At 41.0% G+C, this 7,106-nt stretch overlaps 2 pseudogenes; one reads left to right on the forward strand and one right to left on the reverse strand.

The window, feature by feature from the left end:
* Positions 1-1,819: 1,819 nt before the first annotated feature.
* The window catches only part of LOC102497876 (protein Hikeshi pseudogene), a 7,448-nt pseudogene continuing 2,161 nt past the window's right edge, over positions 1,820-7,106 (reverse strand).
* Positions 4,272-7,106, forward strand: part of LOC102498275 (60S ribosomal protein L4-like) — a 5,320-nt pseudogene continuing 2,485 nt past the window's right edge.

The following is a 7,106-nucleotide window of genomic DNA, read 5'->3' on the forward strand; positions in this document are numbered from 1 at the left end:
ATAAATTAGCAAGAATTAGACCTAACCTGCCACCACAATCAACCAGAAAGTTCAAAAAACATATCAACACATACTTTCAGACATTATACAACGGAGAGATCAGGACTACGATCCTTCAGAAAAGAGAAACAATTGAGTCCTAAAACCAACCACTTTCCAGAATGTAAGAGCCGAAAGAAAACTCCAAAGAGAGCTAGTATTCATGGGACCAGCAGTTAGTGTAATGGCTATGTCACTGGACTCCCACATAGTCAACCACGGTTCGCGTCCCGGACCCGGTGGCTTAAAACTCACACAGGGTGCTTGTGCGTGCGTGCCCAAGATCCTGAGAGGAAAAAGGAGAAGAAGGGATTGTGGCGTGGCCATTCCCTCCTGGGGGGTGATTTTTCGCTTTCTGTCTCTCTGTCTCTGTCTGTCTGGTGAGCGCATGCGCCCTATAGCAAAAACCTCTAAAAAAAAAAAGAGAGAGAGAGAGAGAGCTAGTATTCACAATCCTCCTTCAGTTATTCTGAAATGTACAGTGAATTATTTTAACTCTAGTAAGTCTGTTCATAAATATGTATAATAATGTGTGTGTCAATACCTTCCCCAGGTGTGAGGGAGCAAGCGCCAGAGTATCATCTGGGCCCAGTTGAGGCATTTGGATTTTTTATTTTTATCAAAACAATTACAGTGGGTGGGGACTGGCCAGTAATGATGTGTGGAGTCTTCAGACCAAGAGCAATTTTTAAATTAAAAAAAATAAAAGAGGCGACCCATTAACAAGTTACTGAGTTAGAGAATGACTGTCCTGGTTTTGTCTCTAGGGAGACAAGAGTGGGTACAGGTGACTGGGCATTTAGGGCAGTCAGCACAACCTGGTGGTTACTTTTCACTCATTAATGGTGTCGGTGTGCCCTGTATTGGGTGTCTGTTTTTCTCCCGGGCAGTCCTGCCAGCCAGTTATTACACCGGCTCTTAGACAATAAGCACAGATTTTGATTTTCTTTCTTTTCTTTTTCTAAGATTTTATACTACATCCTATTTAAAGTCCTATGAATATGTGTGTGTGTGTGTGTGTGTGTGTGTGTGTGTGTGTTATTAAACTGCTTTTTCTCAGCTGAAAAAAAATAATAAAACAAAATTTAAGCAACAAAAAAGAGCAACCTCATTGAAATGAAAGAGACAGCTATAGGAGTTCAAGAGTAGTAGGCAGCTGGAAATGGTGAAATCCTACAAAATGGAGAAATGAAAGAGAAGGGATTGGGGCATGACCCCACCCCATTGGCAGGCTCTCTCGCTCTCTCTCTATTATAAAAAAGGAAAAAGGAGAAAGAAACAGCCAGAATGCCAAAACAAACAAACAAACAAACAAACAAAACAGAAGCTCTTTTGGTTCTTCTGAGTACAGGATGCTTATACATACAGGAAAATACACAAAACTGGGTAGATAGTAACCGAGCAGTTACCTGTTGATCAAGTCTCAGAGCTCAAACAGGATGGTGAAACATTCCAGCCTTTCCTAGCCAGGATACAGTCATCAGTGACCATCAATTACTGGGCACGGAAGGATCAGACCTTAGCCGCAGGAAAAAAACTATTCTTTTTTTTTTTTTCATTTTTCTGTGTTTTTAAATTTTTCATAAAGATTTTAATTAAGCTTCATAGTCATAAGCAGTTTTTAAACTTAGGCTTCATGATCCTTTTGACTTCATGCTTTTAAATGGAGTCATTTATTTTCAAAACATGACAAGTTCAGAATTCAATAAGAATTATTTTATTCAAATAATGGTTTCCAAAAGAGAGGGTTCTGTGCTAGTCGTCTTTAAAAGTTTTCACACTATTTCAGAACCACATTGGCTGGAATGAACATGTCAGATGGACTTGCTGTCATCTGGGCCTGAGAGACAGCAAACGATGGAGCGAAATTATAGAAGTTGTCCAACATCTTCTGCATGAACTGAGTAAATGAGTCAACTGACAAAACAGCAGCACTGCCTACAGGAGTCTGCTGAGCCAGACTGTCCAGAAACTCCACTAAAATTCCAATCTGAGCAACAGATGGAGTTCGGACAATATTCATAGCTCCAAAGGGGTGTCGGCTTCCTTCTCCAGATTTAAGACCTGAAATTTTGAAGATGGCACTTGGTTTTCCACTTGTGACAAACCCTAGGAGTTGCCATACTGGCATTCCATTTGAATAAGGATAGGAAAAGTAGATGAATCCTCCCCATTCTCTCAGGAAATGGGATGGTTCCCAGCATAAAAACCACAACAGGGTTGGTATTTTCATAATAAGGTAAGTCAAAAACAAATTTATCCTCTGCTACTTGCTGTGCAGCTGTTTGCACCAGTTTCCCTTCAACCAAGCATCCGAACGTGGCGGTGGCAGCAGGCTCTTGTAGCTGGCAACTGGATGTCCTGGGGATACTGCCCCAGCCAAACCCTAGAAGCTGCCAGGGAATAAACTACTCTTGATGAGAAGACCACGTTAGCCCATACCTAGCAAAGGATAAAAACAGTTTTTAAAATAATTTAAGTTTTACCCAATAAACTTAACTGCCTGATGGTCTTTAAATGAAGACAATAAATCTAACATTCTTTAAATAATGAAAACAAAATCAAGGCATTTATATACATACTATCACAATATCTGACATCTGATCATTCTCCACCATTCCAAGAAGGAAATAGAATAATACAACAAAATATGTAAATTAAAACATACCTTGAAATGGAAATGAAGCAATTAGCATACAAAGTTGACATAACAGCCATTATAGTGGCATGCAAATATTCGAGCCATTTAAGCACATTCTTCACTGCATACTAACCATAAGAAGATCCTCTTTCTCTTTTTTTTTTAAGCATTATTTTATTTAACTTTATTTATTTATTTATTCATTCATTCATTTGTTTCTTTTAATTTGACCAGAGAGGAACAGAGTGAGAGAGAGAGGAAAAGTGAGAAAGCAAGCCGCCAGGTCCAGGACTTGAACCATGGTTGGCCATGTGGGAGTTCAGTGCCCCCAACCACCACACTACCTGCTGACCCCTAAAAAAAAATTATCCTCTCTTTCAAAAATTGAGTACTCAAACTACAACTGAAAATATGAGCATAAAAAATATATATATATGAAGTGGGTCCACCAGAGAGCAAAATGGTTACCTTGCTGGACTCCCATGTTGTCAACCACAGTTTGAGTCCCGGACTCGGTGGCTTAACACTCACGCTGTGTGTGTGTGTGTGTGTGTGTGTGTGTGTGTGCATGTGCCCAAAATCCCCAGAAGAGAATGGAGGAGAAGGGATTATGGCAAGGTCATCCCCCCAGGAGTTTATTTCTTGTTTTCTGTCTTTCTGTCTCTCCAGCAAGCACACACGCTCCTTCCTTAAAGAAATATAGTACTATGTTGTTACTGCATTTATTTTCATCTCCAGGATTTCAAAATTATGTATACACACCATATCCAGGAGTGTACATCTGGGAATTAAACCAGCCGTGGATGGAAATGTTACGTGGTTGCTGACAGGCACTGTGTAGTTAGGCCTGCAATGTTGTGTCTGTACTGAACACATGTATGGATATTTTTTGTCTTTAGTCCCTAAGTAATAAGTATAATAACAACTTTCATAGCATTTACATTGCACGAAGTATTATAAGTAATCCAGAAATGATTTAGAAAATATGGAGGATGTCTGTGGATTATATGCAAATACTGCCTCACGTTGTATAAGGCACTTGAACATGAGGGGATTTTGGTATTGAGGCAGACCCTGCCTCGGTAATTGGTTGGAATAGATAGTGGAAGGGGAGTCACAATAAAACGTTGACAAAGGGAAAGGGATTTGAGATCAGTCAGCCCACTCCAACCTGAGAAAACCTCCCAATGTTAGCCAAAGCTAACATCGTATCCCTAAGACAGAGGAAAACGACAATCGGAGTCAAAACCAAAGGCAAGACAACTCCTAAGTTTGAAATTTTAAATATCTGGGCCTAATAGAAACTGTAAAAGGGTAAGTTTGACTTTATGGGGAAAAAAGATCATCGAAGTCAACAGGGCCACACTTAGAGGCAGAGGACACTCATACCCCACAGAGGACACTCATACCCCTACCTAAAGGACGTAAAAATAACCACCACCAGCCACAATTAGGGTCAAAAGGGCACTGAAACCACGAGCCAAACAAACAAACAAACAAACAAACAAACAAAAAAACCATAACCTGAGTGAGTAGGAAACAGAAGCCCTTAGAATATCCTTAGGGTACAGGCCCAAGATGAAACCACAAAATGGCTAAGTTGGGGATGAAGATAAAAATCGCTCAGCTGTTGCTGAGCTGTTAGTTCACAGCGACAGCTTGCGGTAGTGACGTAATGACTGACCTAAGACTTTTCTCCTGCTTCTACCACATTCCAGGAAGAAGCTAATGGTCTTCTATGGCCTCCAAAGCTTTTAGGCAAAGGCTTCCTGAATTTCATACCCATTCCAAAATTAGGAAAGTAACGAAGCCCATCCAGCATGTGACCCCACCACCACCGCAAGGAAAACGCACACACCTGGGGACACGCACAGACAGAGCCCCTCTGACCCGGATAATGAAAAACCTCACCTCGGTTTCTTGTCAGCAGCCCACTCAGGACCCGCTCTCTGCTTGGGCACTCTGCTCTCGTCTCTCTCAACAAATTCCGCTTGCTTACCTATGTCCGTGTCTCTAATTCTTCGTGAGCTGCAGATAAGAACCTGTGTCCCCTGAGGAGGCAGGGCCTAATCACCCCTGCACCCCCACATTCCCTGTCTCAGTACGGAGTGGATCCTGAAATCAATACCCCACAGACACTGGGGGCGACAGTGTGTCTCTATGTCAGATATGGATATGACTTGTGGCCAATCGGTGTATGTTTAAATTAGAGTTCTATCACCTGCGACGGGAACATTAAAATAGACTAACTTTGGTTTAAAACACGTATCTAGGGCCAGCAGATGCTGGACTCCCACTTCTGTTCAAATTCCAGACCAGGCTGCTTGAAAATCACACCGAGAGCCTGTGGGTGCATGCCCAAAATTCCGAGAGGAAAATGGCGAAGGAGGAATTGGGGCAGGGCCATTCTCACTTTCCCTCTCTCTGTCTCTCTCTGCCCAGCACACATGCCCTATGGCAAAAACCTAAGTAAAACAAACGAATGAAAAACTCGCATCTAAAAGAATTGTGTGAGCATAAACTTGAAGGTTTCCAATCCTAGACTAACTCTCCATTTGGCACATAGCAAAGACTCTTTTCCCTGATGCTGGAAAGCGAATCCTTAGTCACTCTCCCCGCCCCTCCCGTGGATATGATATTGGTGACAATAAAGGAGTAAGTTTCCTCTTAGCTGTTCTATTCGACATTGAACTAGAGGAGAGAATTAATCTACCTGTGTAGGTATTCGAACCTCAGAAATATTATGGCAATGGGGACGAGGGGGTAAGGGAGAGTCTAGCCTCATAGACTAGTAGTTAAGGGAGCTGCATTCCACATAGCTGATGTGGTCCAAATTTCTGCCCTGGCAGCTTGAAACACACACCAGGTGCTTGTGCATGTATGCCCAAAAATCAAGAAATGAAAGAGAAGGGATTGTGGCATGACCATGCTCTATTGGAAGGTGCTTTCTCTCTCTCTCTTCCCTTCCCCTGTCTCGTGAACACACATGCCCTCTGGCAAGTTTTTTTTTTTTTTTTAAAGGAGATGGGAAGAGAAAAAAGGAGGAAGGCAAGAAATAAGACTATCTCTGTTTGCAAATGACATTATCTTGCCTATGGAAAGTCCTAAGTAATTCACAGAAACAGCAACTATAATTAGAGCTAATAAAGTTCAGCAAGTTTACTGGATATCAAATCATCATACAAAAATCAATTGCATTGTTATACACTAGTAACGAACAATACAGAAATAAAATTTAGAAAAATTTTGATTTATGGCAGAATCAAAAAGAATAAAATACTTAAGAGTATGTTAGGGACCAACAGTTGGCGTAATGGCTATGTAGCTGGACTCCCATGTAGTCGACCATGGTTCAAGTCCTGGAACTAGTGACTTAAAATCATGCTGGATGCGTGTGTGTGTGTGACCAAGATCCTGAGAGGAGAAAGGAGGAAAAGGGATTGCGGTGTGGCCATCCCCTCTGGGGGGTGATTGCTCACTTTCTGTCTTTCTGTCTGTCTTTCTAGTAAGCATGCACACCCTATAGCAAAAACAAACAAACATGCACACACACACACACACACACACACACACAAAGAGTATGTTTAATAACAAGTCTAAGATTTATCAATGCAAAACATCATTGGAGTAAATTAAGAAAAATTTATTAAAAAGATGCTGAGTTTATGGATTAGAAAACTATACTAATCAGAGTGCAACATTCTCAAAAGATTTGCAGATACTATGTAATTCCTATCACAATCCCAGCTACCTTTTTTCTTTTGCAGAAATCAACATGCTTATTCTAAGTTTTTTTTTAGAGAGACTTTTGCTATAGGGTGCATGCACTCACTAGAGTGACAGGCAGAGAGGCAGAAAGTAAAAAATTGCTCTCTAGGGGGGATAGCCACACTGCAGTCCCCTCTTCTCCATTCTCATCTCGAGATTTTGGGCACACACACACATGCAACCAGCATGAGTTTTAAGTCACTGAGCCCGGGACTCTAACCACAGTCGACTAGGTGGGAGTCCATCTGCTGGTCTCACTTACTCTAAATTTTTAACAGTACGTATCCTAGTAGTTTTTTTTTTTTTACTTTCATGTGATAGATGATGGATTATATTTTCAAAATGATTAGGAGTCCACATAAGTAAAAATAATTGTTTTTATTCTAGAAAAATCTTAGCACCCAGTAATAAAATCTACTACAACATACTGATTTGGTAATTCAGCACGTAATTACTGAGTGTTTTGTTTCAGGCAGAGAATGAGACATGAAAAGAACAAGAATAATAAAATGTGATTCCTACCTTCAAAATCTAGAGAGCATTTGTGAATTGCAGCATGGGGTTTGGACTCAGTTCGACTTGAGTTCAAATCCTTACTCTTAAAATTTATGGTTATAGGGACCAGCGAATGGCGTAATGGCTATGTCGCTGGACTCCC

This window comes from Tupaia chinensis, unplaced genomic scaffold (genome assembly GCF_000334495.1).
Source record: "Tupaia chinensis unplaced genomic scaffold, TupChi_1.0 Scaffold000058_1, whole genome shotgun sequence".
Lineage (NCBI taxonomy): Eukaryota > Metazoa > Chordata > Mammalia > Scandentia > Tupaiidae > Tupaia > Tupaia belangeri.